Below are 16,722 nucleotides of genomic sequence, written 5' to 3'. Positions count from 1 at the left end.
TCTGGCTGTCCTGGAACTCACTTTGTAGACCAGGCTAGCCTCGAACTCAGAAATCCACCTGCCTCTGCCTCCCGAGTGCTGGGATTAAAGGCGTGCGCCACCACGCCCGGCACCACATCATTTTAAAAGGTTCAGAAATGTGAGATTGTAATGGCCCAAGACTATGGACAAAGGGTCTAGGAAGCTTCAACCCTGGATACCTCAGATGAGCATGGTAGGAGATGCCTACCTGCCCCTCCCAACATGGTGCCATATAGTTGGCTGTCCCAGCATTAACTCAAGTAATAATGTATTACTCTGAAAGTTATAAGGCTTCACTACTTTTTGATATAAGATTTTTTCCTCCCCAGACCCAGGAGCCCCTGAGTATGCAAATGAAGCATCTTCCAACACCCTTGTCCTGGCCAATGGTACACAGCGACACAAGCCTTGCCCTAGCAATCCTAGTCATCTCCCCAGGGGCATAAATACCGTTTCCACTCCCCCAACAAATGAACCAGTTATCCAAAGCTGTTCCCAGGTGTGTTTTTTACCTGAGCCTCATTGCCTGCATTTCACCTACCTATGCACTATTAAGCATCTCTCCATCCAGTCCAGTTTTGTGTGCAACAGATCTGGCTTCCCCTGAGAGAGAAGTGGATCCAGAGCAGCAGAGAAACATCATTAAATCAGGTTCAATGGACTCCTTCAAAAATGTTGTCATCTGCAACAACTCTAAGCTACCTGAAGACCACTCACCACATCTCACTGCCAAGATTACTACCTGAGGATTAGACATTGTGCTCCCTCAATAAGCATCAAAAGCTTTACAACAGCTCATTGTCACTCTCCTCAAGATGTGACATCATAACTTTGAATGTTGGCAAGCTTTCTGTGACAAATACCAAGGAAATAAATTTATAAAGACATGGGGTGTATTTCTGCTCACAGTGTTTGATGTTTCCAGTACATAATTGACTCTTACCACTATTTGAGACCTTTGGTGAGTTAGCACCTCATAGCAGAACAACATGGAAGATCAGATTAGGAAGCCAAGGAAAGTGGGGAGTGAGTTTCAGGATATCGAATATCCTTTCAAGGTCACAACCCTAATGATTCAAAACACTTCCATCGGTCCATAACCCTCAACAATAATTTTCTTGGAACCAAGCCTATGAAACATGGGTTTTGGAAGGCATTTATGATCCAAGCTGAAGCACTTGGACAAGCCAGACTCAGAGAGCTAAATACCTTCCAAGCAAAGAACTCAATGACTGTTCCATCCAAATGGGTTGCCATGAGCTGACTGCAATCTGAATTCCTTCCATTCGCTGGGATAACATACTTTTATAAACCTGCAGTGTAATGGCATTAAAGCTAAAAGCATGAGCCTCAAGCTTAGCAAGTAGATAGACAGAGCAAGGACCTGGCACAGCGTTCCTGACCACCTCATCTTTATTCTTCTCAAGGCTTAGTGAATATCAATCAAATTATAATAAACACAATGGTACAAGTGTCAATATTTTCTCAGTCATTTCTGACTTCAATGCCGATATTAGCCTAATGGTTTTCAAATATTAAATTGTAACTCTACTTTTTATTACCCACTAAAATACAACGGTTGTGGGAAAGTTAAATGGTATAGGCAGAAAAATAAATGAGAAAGGACTTCCTTTATATATGATAAGGCATGCTCAGGGACAAGCATCTTGGCAAGTTTCTGTGTGGCACAGTGAAAATGAGGAAAAGTACTGAGGAGTGACAAACCTGGGGCAAGATGATTAGAAAGAACGAAGGGCCCAAGAGTCTTATAGAATGCCAAACCTAGAGCACCCATACTGTGGATTCCCAACTCTGGGTTTCTCCTCCCATACACATGGGATAAGTCATTTAGTTCAATGTGACCATTTTTGCAACACTAAAGACATAGCTCAATGGTTAAAGAGCACTGCCTGATCTTCCAGAAAACTTGGGTTTGATTCCCAGAACCCACACAATGCCCAACAACCATCTATTACTCTAGTTTCAGGAACTGTGATAACCATGGGTACACTGGCATACATGAAAGCCAACATCTAAAATAAAATTAAAATTTTAAATTTAGAAATAATTCCAAATGTTGTTTATTTTACTCTATCTCTCAGTCTTCTTTTGTTCTTGTATTTTGGTCTTTCCTGGACAGTCGACACTTTCCCTCTGCTATGTCAGAAACTCAGCCCACATTGAGTCACTATTACATTGGGAATTAGATAAAAGATCATCTGCTAAAAGAGAAAGTCATGGGCTGCATTGCTTGGGAAAGGGAGTGTTAGGATAACCTCTATTTGCAGGGAAGAATATGATCCTGTGTGCTCCAGGGCAAGCCTGAAGCAGTCTAACAATCTGAAATGGAGCTTCACATCATGCCTAAACTAATGTTATTTTTACTAAATACAAGTTTAAATGTCAATCATCATGTGAGAATGAAATGTTTCAAAGCAAAAATTCAGAGAAAAAAGGAAATGCTCAAAGAAAATATGAGACATCCCGTATAGCTCCAACCCTGAGGCTCAAGCTCCTATGGGTGGCCTTGGACTTTGCATCCATCATAGCATTGAGTTTATGCCTATTCTATGCTGCACAGACAGAGCCAAAAACAGAAGCTCAACTAATTCTCTTCTCATTGGGGTCTTTTGGTTTCCTTTTTCTGTCAATCTTCAAATACTGCTTTTGCCTGAATCTCTCTTCAGAACACTCTCCTCTCCTTTTAGATACTCTCACTGGAAGGTCTGATTGCTTTTCTGGCTTCATATAGCTCTAATTTGTATTCCCAATAAATACACAACTCCAGACTTATCCCCTGGACTCTCTAACTGAAAGCCTTGCATCTTCATGGCCACCTCCATTTAAATGCATTCTCATGTTCTCTACCAAAGGACTGGTTCTCCTCATCACACTCCATCAAATGGGCAATTACCTATCTAAAGATGCAAGCCTAGCTTTTTTTTGTACTTTTCCCCTCCTCTATCTCCCACAAAAAATCAATTGTCAAAATTCTTGGGAGTATTTTATATCTTTGATCTTCTTAAATTGTACTAGTTTGTTTTTTCATAATTCCTCCCTTTGACTCCAACAACATATTCAAAACTCTTTGCTCTTTTCTAAACTTTGTCCAAATGATGGTCTTACTAAATTACAAATATACTCTTAAGCTCTATTAAAATTTCTCTGTCGATCCTTAAGACTTCACATAAAATTCGGTATCCTTGGTTTACTTGCCAGAGCCAATTTTAATAATCTTGACTTCACTGTATCTTCCTCCTGTCCTGCAATCTCCTTCAGTACTCCAACAGAAGCTTATAGTTCATCTTGATTTCCTGCTCCAAAGGTCCCTTACTGTGCTCTGGCTAAACTGTCTTCATTATTTGATTCCTCTCTCCTCACAACTTCATTGGTTTCCCCTGTAGCAAAAATGGTTTATCCTGATAGACAATAAATAGCTGGTAGAACTTCATAAAATTAAAAATATTCTGTATTGCCAAAGAAACTGTTAATAGATTGAAAATTATCCTACAGAAAATCTTTGTCAGCTGACACAGGATTAGTATCTATAATACACAAAGAACTAATAAAAGAGAAAAGAAGAAGAAAGGGCTACCAAACTGAACAGAGAATCCTCAAAAGAAAAAAAAAATGAATACAAAGTATTTTAAAAAGTGTCCACCATATTTAACCATCAGAACAATTAAAGTTAAAACTAGTTTTTATCTTATCCCAATAAAAAGTACTAATATAAAAGAGGAGGTAACCAACACTGGCACGGATATGGAAAAGAGGAACTTGTTCACAATATGATGATAAAAATGCAAAGTGCTGAAGCCACTGTTATAGGTTCCTCAAAATATAGAAATCGACAAGTACCATATGAGCAGGTGTACTACTCCTGGGCTTATACACGAAGGACTCTGTTTCCTATTAGAGAAACAAAAGGTCCATACATGTTCATCACTGCCTTATTCATAATAGCTCGGACATGAAAACAGCATGGATTTCCATCAGTTGATGAATGGATAATGAAATGTGGCACCTATACTTAAATGAATATTGTTCAGCTATAAGGAAAAATGAAATTATGAAACTTTCAGATACAAGAACTGGAATGGAAAATATTGATAGGGTGTGAGGTAAAGATATTAAGCGGGGTTGGAGTTAGAGAAGAGTGGAACTCTGGAATGATGTGAAAGCAAAATGGGAAATAATGGGGAAAGTTTAGGTTATAAGAGAGATGGGATGGGAGGGCAGAAGAGGGTGCTTGGAAAAGCCATATAGAAACCTATTTTACAACCATAGACATGTTATTAACATAGATGATAGATAATAGTTGGATAATAGATGATAGATAGATAGATAGATAGATAGATAGATAGATAGATAGATAGATAGATAGGTAGATAGATAGATAGATAGATAGATGATGGATAGATAGATGATATCCAGACAGATAATATTGTGAATACTGAGACAAGACAAAACATTGTCTTCTGAAAATAACTGGGCCACTGCATGCATGAATTCACAGAAGCTTTGTTGCTTGCACAGACTGCACAAGATCAAGGCAATAACATCTGACATGGACTGATTAGAGTCTCAAGAGCTCTCATACTTAGCTTAGGAACTATTGGTAGCTGACGGAGGAAGGATCAGTTTTGTTTTCATTTTGTTGTTGTTGTTGTTGTTGGGGTTTGGGGGGGTGTTTGTTTGTTTGTTGTTTTGTTTTTGTTTTTGTTTTTCGAGACATGGTTTCTCTGTATAACCCTGGCTGTCCTGGAACTCACTTTCTAGACCAAGCTGGCCTTGAACTCAGAATTCCACCTGCCTCTGCCTCCCAAGTGCTGGGATTAAAGGCATGTGCCACCATGCCCGGCTCAGAAGGATCAGTTTTAAGATGTGGCTACTGGTAGGATTCTCCAGTGGATGGCTCATGAGTATGTGAGCACCACAAATTGGACTCAGTGGGTTATAACTACAAGAAACTGGACATTAAGTTGAGAAAGGTATGGGTAGATCTAATCAGAATTAAGGGGGCAGTGGAGTTCAGTAGACAAATACGTGGTGTGCATGTGTGAAATTCACAAACAATTAATTAAATCATTATATATTATTTTCAAAGTTGATTATGAGCTACAAAGACATGGACCATAGGGGGAAAAAACATTTCAAGCTCAGCATAGTTTGTTTGTTTGTTTGTTTGTTTGTTTGTTTGTTTTTGCCTCTGCTTCCCTGGCATGTATAACACAGCAAGTACAGATGAGGAAAAACACCACTTGTTCTCAAGATCCAGTTCAGTAATGTCAGAAATTAATTTATATGTGATCAAGTGAGATTGACATTTGGTTCATTGATAGATTTTGTTATTATTTCTCTAAATTCTGGAAGAAAAGCATTGTGCTTTACATTGTCATCTCATAGAACTCTCCTATGGACCATTTGATGCAGCATGCTCTGTATATAATAGATTCTGACCACTGAATGTACTTCTGAAAACTCTCATCATATGACAAACACTGGGCAAGAGGCCTGGGAAGATGAGGTGAACATTACATATTCTTATGTACTACTTCCTGGACTTAGAAACCACACTGGCATGTCCCATCTCAGAATTACAGCAGCATCTGATGGAATGCTTTCACTTCTGTTTCCATTTACATCCTCTATATTTCCCTCTAGAATTACAAAGGAATGTCTCCTGAAAATCATCCTCCCCATGAGCTACACGAACATTGTGGAGGCTTGCCTTTCCTTCTGTGTGTGTTTTGGAATCTTTGTCAAAGATCAGGTAGTTGTAGATGCATTGGTTTAAAGTAGGTTTTCTATTATGTTCCACCATTCTCTGCCAGTATTATTATTATTATTTTATCTGTGTAGCGTAACTTGAAAATACATGGTTATGCTCAGTATTATTCTTTTTTACTTAGGATTGCCTTGATTGTCTTGGGTCTTTTGCCTTTCTATATGAATTTTAAGATTTCGTTTTCTACTTCTGTGAAGAATGCTAGTCAATTTTTATTGGGATTGTCCTGTATCTATAAATTGGTTTAGGTAGAATGATTATTTTCACAACATTAATGCTACCAGTTCATAAGCATCAGCAGTATTTCTATTTTTTAGTGTCTTTCAATTTTTCTTTATTCAAAGCATTGAAGTTTCATTGCAGACCGCCTTCGTCTCCTTGCTTGGGCTTATTCCAAAATATTTTTTCAGGCTATTGTGAGTGGGATTGTTCTCCTGGTTTATTTCTCACTGCATTTGCCATTGGCATATAGAAACTCTACTTATTGATGTATGCTTATTTTGTACACTGTCACCTTGTTGAAAGTGTTAATCTTTTCTGGGATTGAGTGAATTGGTGAAATCTTGAAGGCCTCTTACATTAAACATCATAGTACCTGCAAAAAGGGATACTTTAACTCCTGTTTACATTTGTATTCTTTAAATTTTCTCTTTTGCTGCTCTACCTAATATTTCAAGAACTATTTTGACAAGTAATGGAGGGTATCATCAGTTTTGTCTTGCTCTAGCTTTTAACGGTATTGCAACACATCTTTCTCCATTTAGCATGGTGCTGGCTGTAGATTTGTCATATATAGCCTTTGTTGTATTGAGATATGTTCCCTCAAACTTTATTCTCTTTAGGGCTTTTACCGTGCAAAGATGTGGGGAGAGGGTTGGTGGGGGGTGCACTGAGAGTAGAAGAGGAAGGGGAAACTGCAATCAAAACATTATATATAAATTTTAAGAAAGATGTTAGATTTTTGTCAAGAGCCTCTTCTTTGTCTATTGAGATAATCATATGATTTTTGCCTTTAAGTCCATTGTCTGATTAATTACATGTATTGACTTACATATGTTAAGCTATTCATGAGTCACTAGAATAAAGTCACCTTATCCATAGTTAACCACCTTAACCTTTTGATATGTGCTGTATTCAGTTTGTATTATGTTGATAATTTTTCATCAATGTTCATCCCGGATAGTGATATGAAGTTCTCACTTTTTGTTGTATCATTAGCGAATAGATATGCCTCCTTCAAGACACATTGCTGTCACCCATAACTTCATAGCAAGAACCTGACTTGGGTATCATCAGATATCCAGTTATCCCAGTATTATCACAAAGCTCATAGTTTCCTCATACTATGTTCCTAATGTCAACTGAGTTACTTGATTTCTGAAGTCAAAAGGAAATATTGTGTAGCTTCTGGACTGTTTTCAATGTTCTACACAGTACTTATCATCAAGAATTGAAAGGTAGGCAGACTTTATAACTAGCTAGTTGAGAAACACCCCCAAGTCTCACTCTGGCCAAGAAAAGGATGTTGCTGCCAATGCTACCAGGAGTGTCATGGAGTTACATGGGAGTTCTGCTTATATCTATGTACCAGCAGCCTGTGGTAGACAGTGGCTACAGATTTCTTGTTTTGTTTCCCATAGTCTTTTGTTGTGTTTTGTTTCATTTTGTTTTGTTTTGTTAGGGCTATAGAAGCCATAGTCTCCTTTTAAAATGTCTGCAGAAATCCCCAAAATCTAAGTTTATCTGTCTAGTTGTCCATTCTGGGTACTGTACATGTAAGTTCTTCATGACATCATCATCTCCATCTAGTGCTTCACATTTCTTCACACTGACTCAGCTGACTAAGGAGAAAGCAAGACCCTGAGCACCCTCATCCTGGGGATTGGTTCTCATATCCAATCCTCATATCCTTACAGTAAAATGCCCACAAGGAGGTCAGGGGTCATATTGTTTGTTAAGAAAATAAATTATAAACCTGATGCCTATTTGGATTGTAAGTTCAGTCAGAAAACCAATGATATTTTCAACCCATGAGCAGACAACTAGGAATGGTTGACTCTAGAATTGTAGAGGAATGCTTCTTCCAGGGCAAAGCTAGCTAAAGGTGCTTTCTGAAGAGAATGTAATTTACACATTTTTTTCTAGGAGTTCTATTTTCACAGAAAATCAATGACACCATGTTACATTGAAAACTAGATGATGCCATTTGTGTAAGAGAAGAAGCAGCTTCAGACAATATTAGACAGCTCTCATCACTGTGACAAATACCCAAGAAACTCAAATCAAATGAAGAAAGGTTTATTTTAGCCCAAGGCTTCAGAGATTCTAGCCCACAGTAGGCTATTATTCTTCACACCCTGTGACAGCAGAGTTCATCATGGTGGTGGGAGCACATGACAAAGGGAGTTACTCTGCTTGAGGTAACCAGGAAACAGGGTGGAGAGGTAGATTCAGGATTCCAATATCCATTTCACTGAAATGCCCCAAATTTCTTTGTATTACTGAACACCACCTGAAAAGATACTCTCCTCGCAATTACATTACAGAGCTGAAGACTAAGCCTTTACAAAAGTATTTTAATAGTACTTAAGGGCCAAGTTATGGCACAGCTCAAAGAATTCTGGATAAGTTAGAGAGGTCCTTCAGGAAAAGAGCTATGAGTTTCAAGGCAGCCCTTATATGTCTAGAAAAGGGACAGAAAAGGGCACTTGAATTCACCCTCAACCAATGCACAGGCTTTGAATTGGCATACACACATACACATACACATACACACACATGCATGCACACACACACACACACACACACACAGTCACACACCAAATATAGTTGCTCTGACATTCACCTAAAAAAATTCAGAGTATGGAGCCTCCTCACCTCAGAAACATGAAAGCCCAGGATATTTCATTGACATAGACTTGAAAAGTTTTTGATGACCATAGAAATTTCAGATTTCATGTTTCTCACTTTGGTGATCCACAAGGTCAAATCTAGAAGAAAACCAAAATCTAAGCCCAAAGATAAGAGTTCAAAGAAACAGCTGTATTGTAATGGAATGATATATGCCCAAAAAAGAGTATTGGTGGTTGGCTCTAAGTCATAGAGCCAGAGAGAGATCCCAGAGAGTAACAGGATAGTACACTAAGCAGAAAATAGTTCCATGCAGCCTTAATTATAGTCAAAATAATACTAGATGTCAATGTTTTTTTAATGTGGACAAGCTCTGTGATGTTAATGAAGAATGATCCTGTGAGAGCAGGAGTAGAACATGTGAAATCTGCATTAGATATGCTCCAGAGAAACAGACCCAATGCAGAATGCATGCCTACTACAGGGGAATATATTAGACTGGTTTACCCTACAGGAGTCAGAGTAATTTGGCAAGGCCTGTCTGCATCCTGCAGAAGCAGAGAACCTCCTCCAGTTCAGTGTAAGAAGCTGGAAGTACCTAATACTGGAGTGAAATGGGGGATGTTTCAAATAGAAAGTCTAAACAAAGACAGGAAAGCATAACGATAAGGACAGAACAGGTGCAGGGTAGTCAACCATAGCTCCTGATATACTAGAAAGTTATAGGGAAATCTGAAACTCTATGAGAAAATCAAAACATAGAATATAACAACAAAAAGGAAGGAAAGAATTTTTGAATGCAAGTATCCTGTGTGGTCCCAGAAAACTGCAGGTTTTTAAATAAAAATTCTAGTTCCAACTGCAGGCTCTGTTTGAGAGAAAAAAACTGGAACATCCAGGCAAGATGAACACACTGATACAATAGTGATAGGTCTATTATGGGGTAATCAACCATTTGGTCAATTTGATTGAATGTTCTATAGGATGGAATTCATGTCTAGCAATGCAAACCCAGTCAAAAGCTCATGGCCCTGTTTCCAAAACTACCAGTGGTGTTTTGTTAAGTAGACATGATTCTCTTCTAAATACCTATCTTTATGCATATAGATTAGTGCTGCTATTGGCTTTAGTCAGAGAAGCTTCTCTTTCAATAGTCAGTTATAAGAGTAGAGATTCATAACTGGTGAGAATATTGAGAATAAATAACTGTTAAATACATAGCTCAGTAACATTGCAGAAGAAGGTGAACTAGAGGTATGAAAGGGCAAGAGTGGGGGAGCAGGTGTGTGAAATAGTAACTTTTGCCCATGACATGCCAGTCAGACTCTTGAGTTCAAGCTACTGTAATTATCTAAACAAGATCGACACAGACAGGACCTGTTACAGAAGGTAGACAACCTGATAAGTTCTCATCCCTCTTTGGGGATTTATAAAGTTAATGGCTGATGAAAGCCTGAGAAACTGTTTCTTCATTGTTTATAAAGTTAATAGCTGATGGGAGGTGGAGAAACAGTTTCTTCATCATGTAGCTGATATGCCAAGAAGCATCCTTGCATGCCCCAAAACCACTAAGGAGCCAATTGTGATGCAATTGTATGAGGGTCTCTTTATTACAAGCTGGAGCTTGGGCTTCCCGACACTCCTCACATAGCAGGATGGGAAGGTGGAGCCCTGAATCCAGTTTAGGCAAGCATTTATAAAGGCAAGCAAGCAAGGAAGGTTTCTAAACCAGGAGCACATTTGATTGGGGGACCATTACTGTATTAACATAATTGGATGGTTCTGGGAGTGAAACCATAAACTTTCATCTGGATTGGTGGTTATTAGGAAGTGAAATGCCAGAGGTAGGCTTGTAATCTGGAGGTACAGATTTGTTGGGGAATAACCTAGAAACTGAAATAGGCTCAGGTTTTGTTGGGGAGTAACCTATAAACTGGTGCTAGATGCTGGCTTGTTGGGGAGTAATCTTAGTTCTCTAAGATGAAGAGTGACCTCAAAAGATCTAGTCTCTCATAGCCACTGGTAAGGTATCCATGCTTCTACAAACTGTCTTAGCTATTCTTCTGCTGCTGTCAAAAAATACCATAACAAAATAAACTTAAGAAAGTAAGAGATTGTTAAGGTTTATTGTTTGTGAGGGTAGATAAACTTGACAACATGTAGGGAAGGCAAGAATAGATAGCTACCTGATGACAGTTATGACCACACAGAGATGGGGAAGCAGAGAAGACAAATAACAGAAAGTAAAGTAAAACTAGAAACCCTCAAGGCCATGTTTAATGATATTATGGCCTCCCCAAACTATGGCTGATGTTTGGCTGTGGGTTTCTGCATAGGCATCCATAATGTGCTGGATGAAGCCTCTAAGGAGACAGTTTTGCTAGGTTCCTATCTGCAAGCATAGAAGGGTATATGTCAGGGATTGGCTGTCACAAGTTGGGGCCATCATTAGTTGGCTGTTCTCTCAGTCTCTGCTCCATTATTATCACTTCACAACTTGTAGGCAAAACAAATTATGGGTTGAAGGTTCTGTAGTTGGATTGATGCTTCATCTTAATATGGGTTTCCTAACAAATAGAGTAGGGGACTGCCTCAGTCTGTGTTCCCTGCCATTAATCCCATTCCCCTACCAGGAATGCCTGTTTGGACCTCAGTGAGAGAGGATGTGCCTAGTCCTGCTGGAACTAGATGTCTCAGTATGGGGTGGCACCCAAGGAAGGCTGCCCTTATTGAGGAGAAGGGGAGGGAGCAATAGGGGGGAGATTTGTAAGGGTAAAACTAGGAAGAGAGGAGAGGGTTGAGCTGTAATCAGAATGTAAAGTGAATTTAAAAAAAATAAAGAGCCATGACAGAGGAGATTCGGCCTCCAGGGAGCGCTTTGACCCCTGGACTCAGGTGAGAGAACTATCTTGTATCCTGGGTTTCTCAGAGACCAATCCATGCAGGAGAGCCCACGGGCCACAGAAGCAATAGAGCTTCTTGGACAGGGTCCATTGGGGCCTTCTTCTTCAGGAAGGAGGCAGAGCTGAGCTCCAGACCTCTGTGCACCTTCCCTGCAAGAGGAGAGCTTTCCTGTAGAGAGTGCTCTGACCACTGGGACTCATAAGAGAGTCGGACTCCCAGGGATGCTGGTTCAACTGTCAGTCAACATATAGAAGACTGCAAATTGATCCATTCTTATCTCCTTGTACAAAGCTCAAGTCCAAGTAGATCAAGGACCTCCGTATTAAACCAGATACACTGAATCTAATAGAAGAGAAAGTGGGGAAGAGCCTTGAACATGTGGGCACAGGGAAATTCTCCTGAACAGAACACCAATGGCTTATGCTCTAAGATCAACAAACAACAAAAAAGACCTCATAAAATTGCAAAGCTTCTGTAAGGCAAAGGACACTGTCAATAGGACAAAATGGCAATCAACAAATTGGGAAAAGATCTTTACCAATCCTACATATGGTAGAGGGATAATATCCAATATATTCAAAGAACTCAGGAAGGTAGACTCCAGAGATCCAAATAACCCTATTAAAAATGGGGAACAGAGCTAATCAGAGAATTCTCAAGTGAGGAAACTAGAATGGCCAAGAAGCACATAAAGAAATATTCAACATCCTTAGTCATAAGGAAAACACAAATCAAAGTGACCCTAAGATTCTACCTCACACCAGTCAGAATGGCAAAAATCAAAAACTCAGGTGACAGCAGATTCTGGTGAGGATGTGGAGAAAGAGGAACACTCCTCCACTGAAAGCTGGTACAACCACTCTTGAAATCACACTGGTAGTTCCTCCGAAAACTGGACATAGTATTACCTAAGGATTAAACTCTACTAATCCTCCTAAGCATATACCCAGAAGATGCTCCAACATTTAATAAGGACACAAGCTTCACTATGTTCATAGCAGCCATATTTATAATAGCTAGAAACTGGAAACAAGCCAGATATCCCTCAACAGAGGAATGGATACAGAAAATGTGGTAACACACAACTCAGCTATTAAAACCAATGACTTCATGAAATTTACAGTCAAATGTATGGATCTAGAAAGTATCATCCTGAGTGAGGTAATTGATTCACAAAGAACACACATGGGATGTACTCACTGATAAGTGGGTATTAGCCAAAGAGCATAGGATACCCATGATACAACTCATGGACCATATGAAGCTCAAGAGGAAGGAAAACTAAAGAGTGGATGCTTCAATCCTACTTAGAAGTGGGGACTAAATAACCAAGGGAAGTAGAGGACGGAAGAGATTTGGGAGGAAGAGAAGAGGGGGAGGGTAAAAAAGGGGGGAAGAATCAGTTGTGTGAGAAGATGGAGGAGAGGATCAGGAAATTGAACAGAGGTGTGAATGGGAGATTGGGAACTGGGGGGTAGCAACAAACAAGTCCCATTTGCCTGGAAAGCAAAAGCCTCCCAGGATCCCACAGGGATGACATTAGCTGAAATATTCCACAAAGGGGAGGGACAACCTGATGAGACCATATCCAGAGGTTAGTCTTGGTCCCCCAGTAGAGGGATTGGGCCACCCACCCATCTCCAAAATTTTAACCCAAGAGTGCTCCTCTCTAAAGGAAATACAGGGACAAGGAGTGGAGCACAGGCTGAATGAAAGGCCACCAGAGCCTGCCCCACTTGGGGATCCATCTCATATTCACTTTTTCTTTCTTATCATGTGTTGCTTAGAATTGACTCAAGGACTTATTGCAAGAACTCTACCATGCTCAACCACTGAGTGGCAGTTTTAGTCTCCAGAACAACCAGAAACAACAAAGGGAGGATGCTTTCATAAGCATTTCAGATGAAAGAACATCAGGTTGTGGTGGTGAGGCTGCTAGGCGGACCTGTTAAGAATTAGAAGTCACCATTTTATTTTTCCCCAATATTTATATCTTGCACTTATACTTGAATAAAGGTATTTCTTGCAAGAAAGATTATAGATCTCCTGTCATTATGTTAAAACAACATTCTATTATGCTAATCCTGAGTGGGGAGAAAAACAGGTCATCAGTTTTCAGCATACCTCTTGTCTTTTGCAACCTATTTCTGGGAGTCTTGGAGAGTGGGGGCAACACTGATGTACCAATGGCATTCCAGTAAAAGACCAGGTGTCCTAGACAGATAGGGAAGGTCCACTGCCAGGTCTTCCCTGGAAAGTGGCAATTATTCCAACCATAGGAGAGTAGCTGGTGCCTTCACAGAGAGATGATTCCTGCTAAATCCATTTCTGGCTGTTGGTACCGTTATGTGGCTGGAATTTTTAAACGACTCTCTTTAATTTAACTTAGCTGCCTTTGGCTATCAAATGTAACCCCAGTCAGCAACCACATTTCACCAGCTAACTGTGGCTCAAGTTAGTGGCATCCTTCTAAAGCCCCGAGGATCAGGTACAATTGCTCATTTACTTTAATAACCTTTAACAAATGTTTGGTTTTAAGTAAGTTTATTGGGTACTCTTCTTCCTGTTTCTCTCTGTGAAGAAACAGTTGAGAGGACTTTGAATAAGCCTATAAGAACTATGTAAGTTGTTCCCACTAGGCTATAGGTGCATAGAATGTGGAAATAGATGTTCACACACCCCCAAAGGAACACCACTGGAGAAAAGTCCTCAGATAGTATCTGCTTTTCAAAAATACAAGTAGGAGAAGCCTACTGGGATGCTGACCACAGAGGAGGGTTTTTACAGTGGACAGTGTGAAGACTAAAAGTGAGGACATGAAAAATGTGAGGGTAGCCCTGAAATACATAGGAAAAGAAGACAAAGAGACTTCAATGACAAAGAAAATTGATCTTGATAATTCTCCAGAGATTCCAGGGCTAAGGGGCTTATACATGACAGGTTAAATACTAAAGAAATGATGGCACCAGAATCAACCTAGGACTTATAAGCATGTACTACACAAGTTGGCATAAGTTGAAGAAAATCCTTGTCTAGTCTACACTTTCAAAGCTTAAATAATGAAGGTTTGGGGGTTCACAGAGCCATGATTTTACTTTCTAGTCTCAAAGGCAGTTTTCTCAGCATTTCTCCTTTCTACATGAGGTAATTAATATATATATTAATAATAAATTATTATATATTACATTAATAGATATTAATAACATAACATATAATATATATTAATATGTAATCCTACATAATGCAATCAGTTAAACTGGTACATGGTTAAAAATATGTTTGTTTATATCTTTATCATAGAAATGAGGATATCTCACGCACAATGCATCACACACCTTTATGGGTTTTTTTTTTAATCTCTTGTCCCAATCTGACTGTCCCAAACCTGGTAAAAGTAGCTCTGTTTCAACTCTTTGCTGAGCCTCTCAGCACTAACTGTGCACATATTCCACAGACAATCCCTGCATAGGAGACATAGGACTCTGTCTACTTTGCAGGTCTGTGTGTGTGTGTGTGTGTGTGTGTGTGTGTGAGAGAGAGAGAGAGAGAGAGAGAGAGAGAGAAAGAGAGAATCTCAATCTCATTGCTCCAAATTTTGTTGCTGACATTTGGTCTCTGAACTCCTGACTTTTTGTCTATACATTTGGAAGATATACTGCCAAACAAACTCTTCCAGCAGTAATAAGAAATAATAAGGTCATTGTCATTTGCAATATAGTTAAAGCCCTTGAATGGGCTATAAAAGACATTAACATCAGAGAACAAAGTTGGAGTGTCCCATCTATTGTCACCTGGCAACACTGAGTGCACATTTCATCCCTCCTCTGCCTCTGCACTAGTGTAGACACAAAGGCTGCTTTTAGAAATCAGATGCTGCTTCCCTCTGACTCTCACAAGGACACTTTCACATTCTCTAGGAAAGTGATAAAATTTTCTGCAGACCTGCTTATTTGCAAACAATGTCTTTCCAACCCATTACTGGTATAAGTGTCTCTTTTCATTCATAGACAAACAATAAAGCAATATGATATTTTTTCAGGAAGGCATTTCATTGGAATGAGAAACAAATGCATTCAATAAACCTTCATGCAAGAAGCTCATCTTAAGACCATCTAAGATTGTGTATACACTCTAGTGGTTTATGCGGCATGGAAAAATCACTGAGGCAAAATAACCATGGCTGAAAACATGTTCTGCATTTTTCCTGCACTCTGTCTGGCTATTGCCATCACCACACCCTGCTTTCAGCTGTAAAATCTCATCATGCACATTATGGTTTTCTTAGCCATTATTTTTCTAGAATTCAGTCCTAATTCTCAAACTATATAATTATTTATGGAACAGTGCTTACAGGATGAGTGGGAGGAATATATCAGTCACCATAGCATCACTGCTTAGCTCTCATGCTTACCCTCAATTGTTCTTGAATGAAAGAATTAACAAAAATAGGAGACACATAATTATCAGCATATGTGGGATTCTGTTTGATCATGAGATTGTCTCTTCACTTGTCATTCTGAACTATGAATAATTTTATTTCTATGATTCACATAGATGCTTTCTCTGGGAGATAATACAATGTATGGTGCATAGATGAGTCTTATTAGATAGGAATTAGTACTAACAAGCAAAATGGGCATGCTCAATATAACAGAAATATTCCAGCCTCTATTTCAACATGCGGAGCCTGATTCAAGATGTGCCAGATAAAGCCAACAGAAGGTACTCCTTGCCTTGAGTCTGCTACATATCCAACCTTGGTTTCAAGCTTTCAATGCACTAATCCCTCTTCACCAAGAAAATATCGGGAGGGGGGAGGGGGGTCTAACCATGTAGTGACAAATGTGCAATCTCTGTCTTATATGGTAATTCTTTAATCATTCAGTCAGTATTTGAGTAGTATCTAGTCTCAGCCATAAAAGATGCTAATCTTTTGATTAAAAAAGATTTTCCAGCTCTGAAGGCCTTGGATTTCTGAGAAATAAAATGAGATCATTAGATTAAACCCTTGTGACTCATCTAGCTCTTACTTATAATAATCCCAATAAAATAAAATAATTTGTGGTATTTCCACAAATCTTCTTGGGTCCTCCTAAAGCAAAACAAGACAAAACAACAACAACAAAAAGGCTATAGTGTTAATGCAAGAGCTAAGTCTA

Source organism: Mus caroli, chromosome 11 (genome assembly GCF_900094665.2).
Source record: "Mus caroli chromosome 11, CAROLI_EIJ_v1.1, whole genome shotgun sequence".
In the NCBI taxonomy this organism is placed as follows: domain Eukaryota; kingdom Metazoa; phylum Chordata; class Mammalia; order Rodentia; family Muridae; genus Mus; species Mus caroli.
This window is presented reverse-complemented; position numbering follows the sequence as displayed.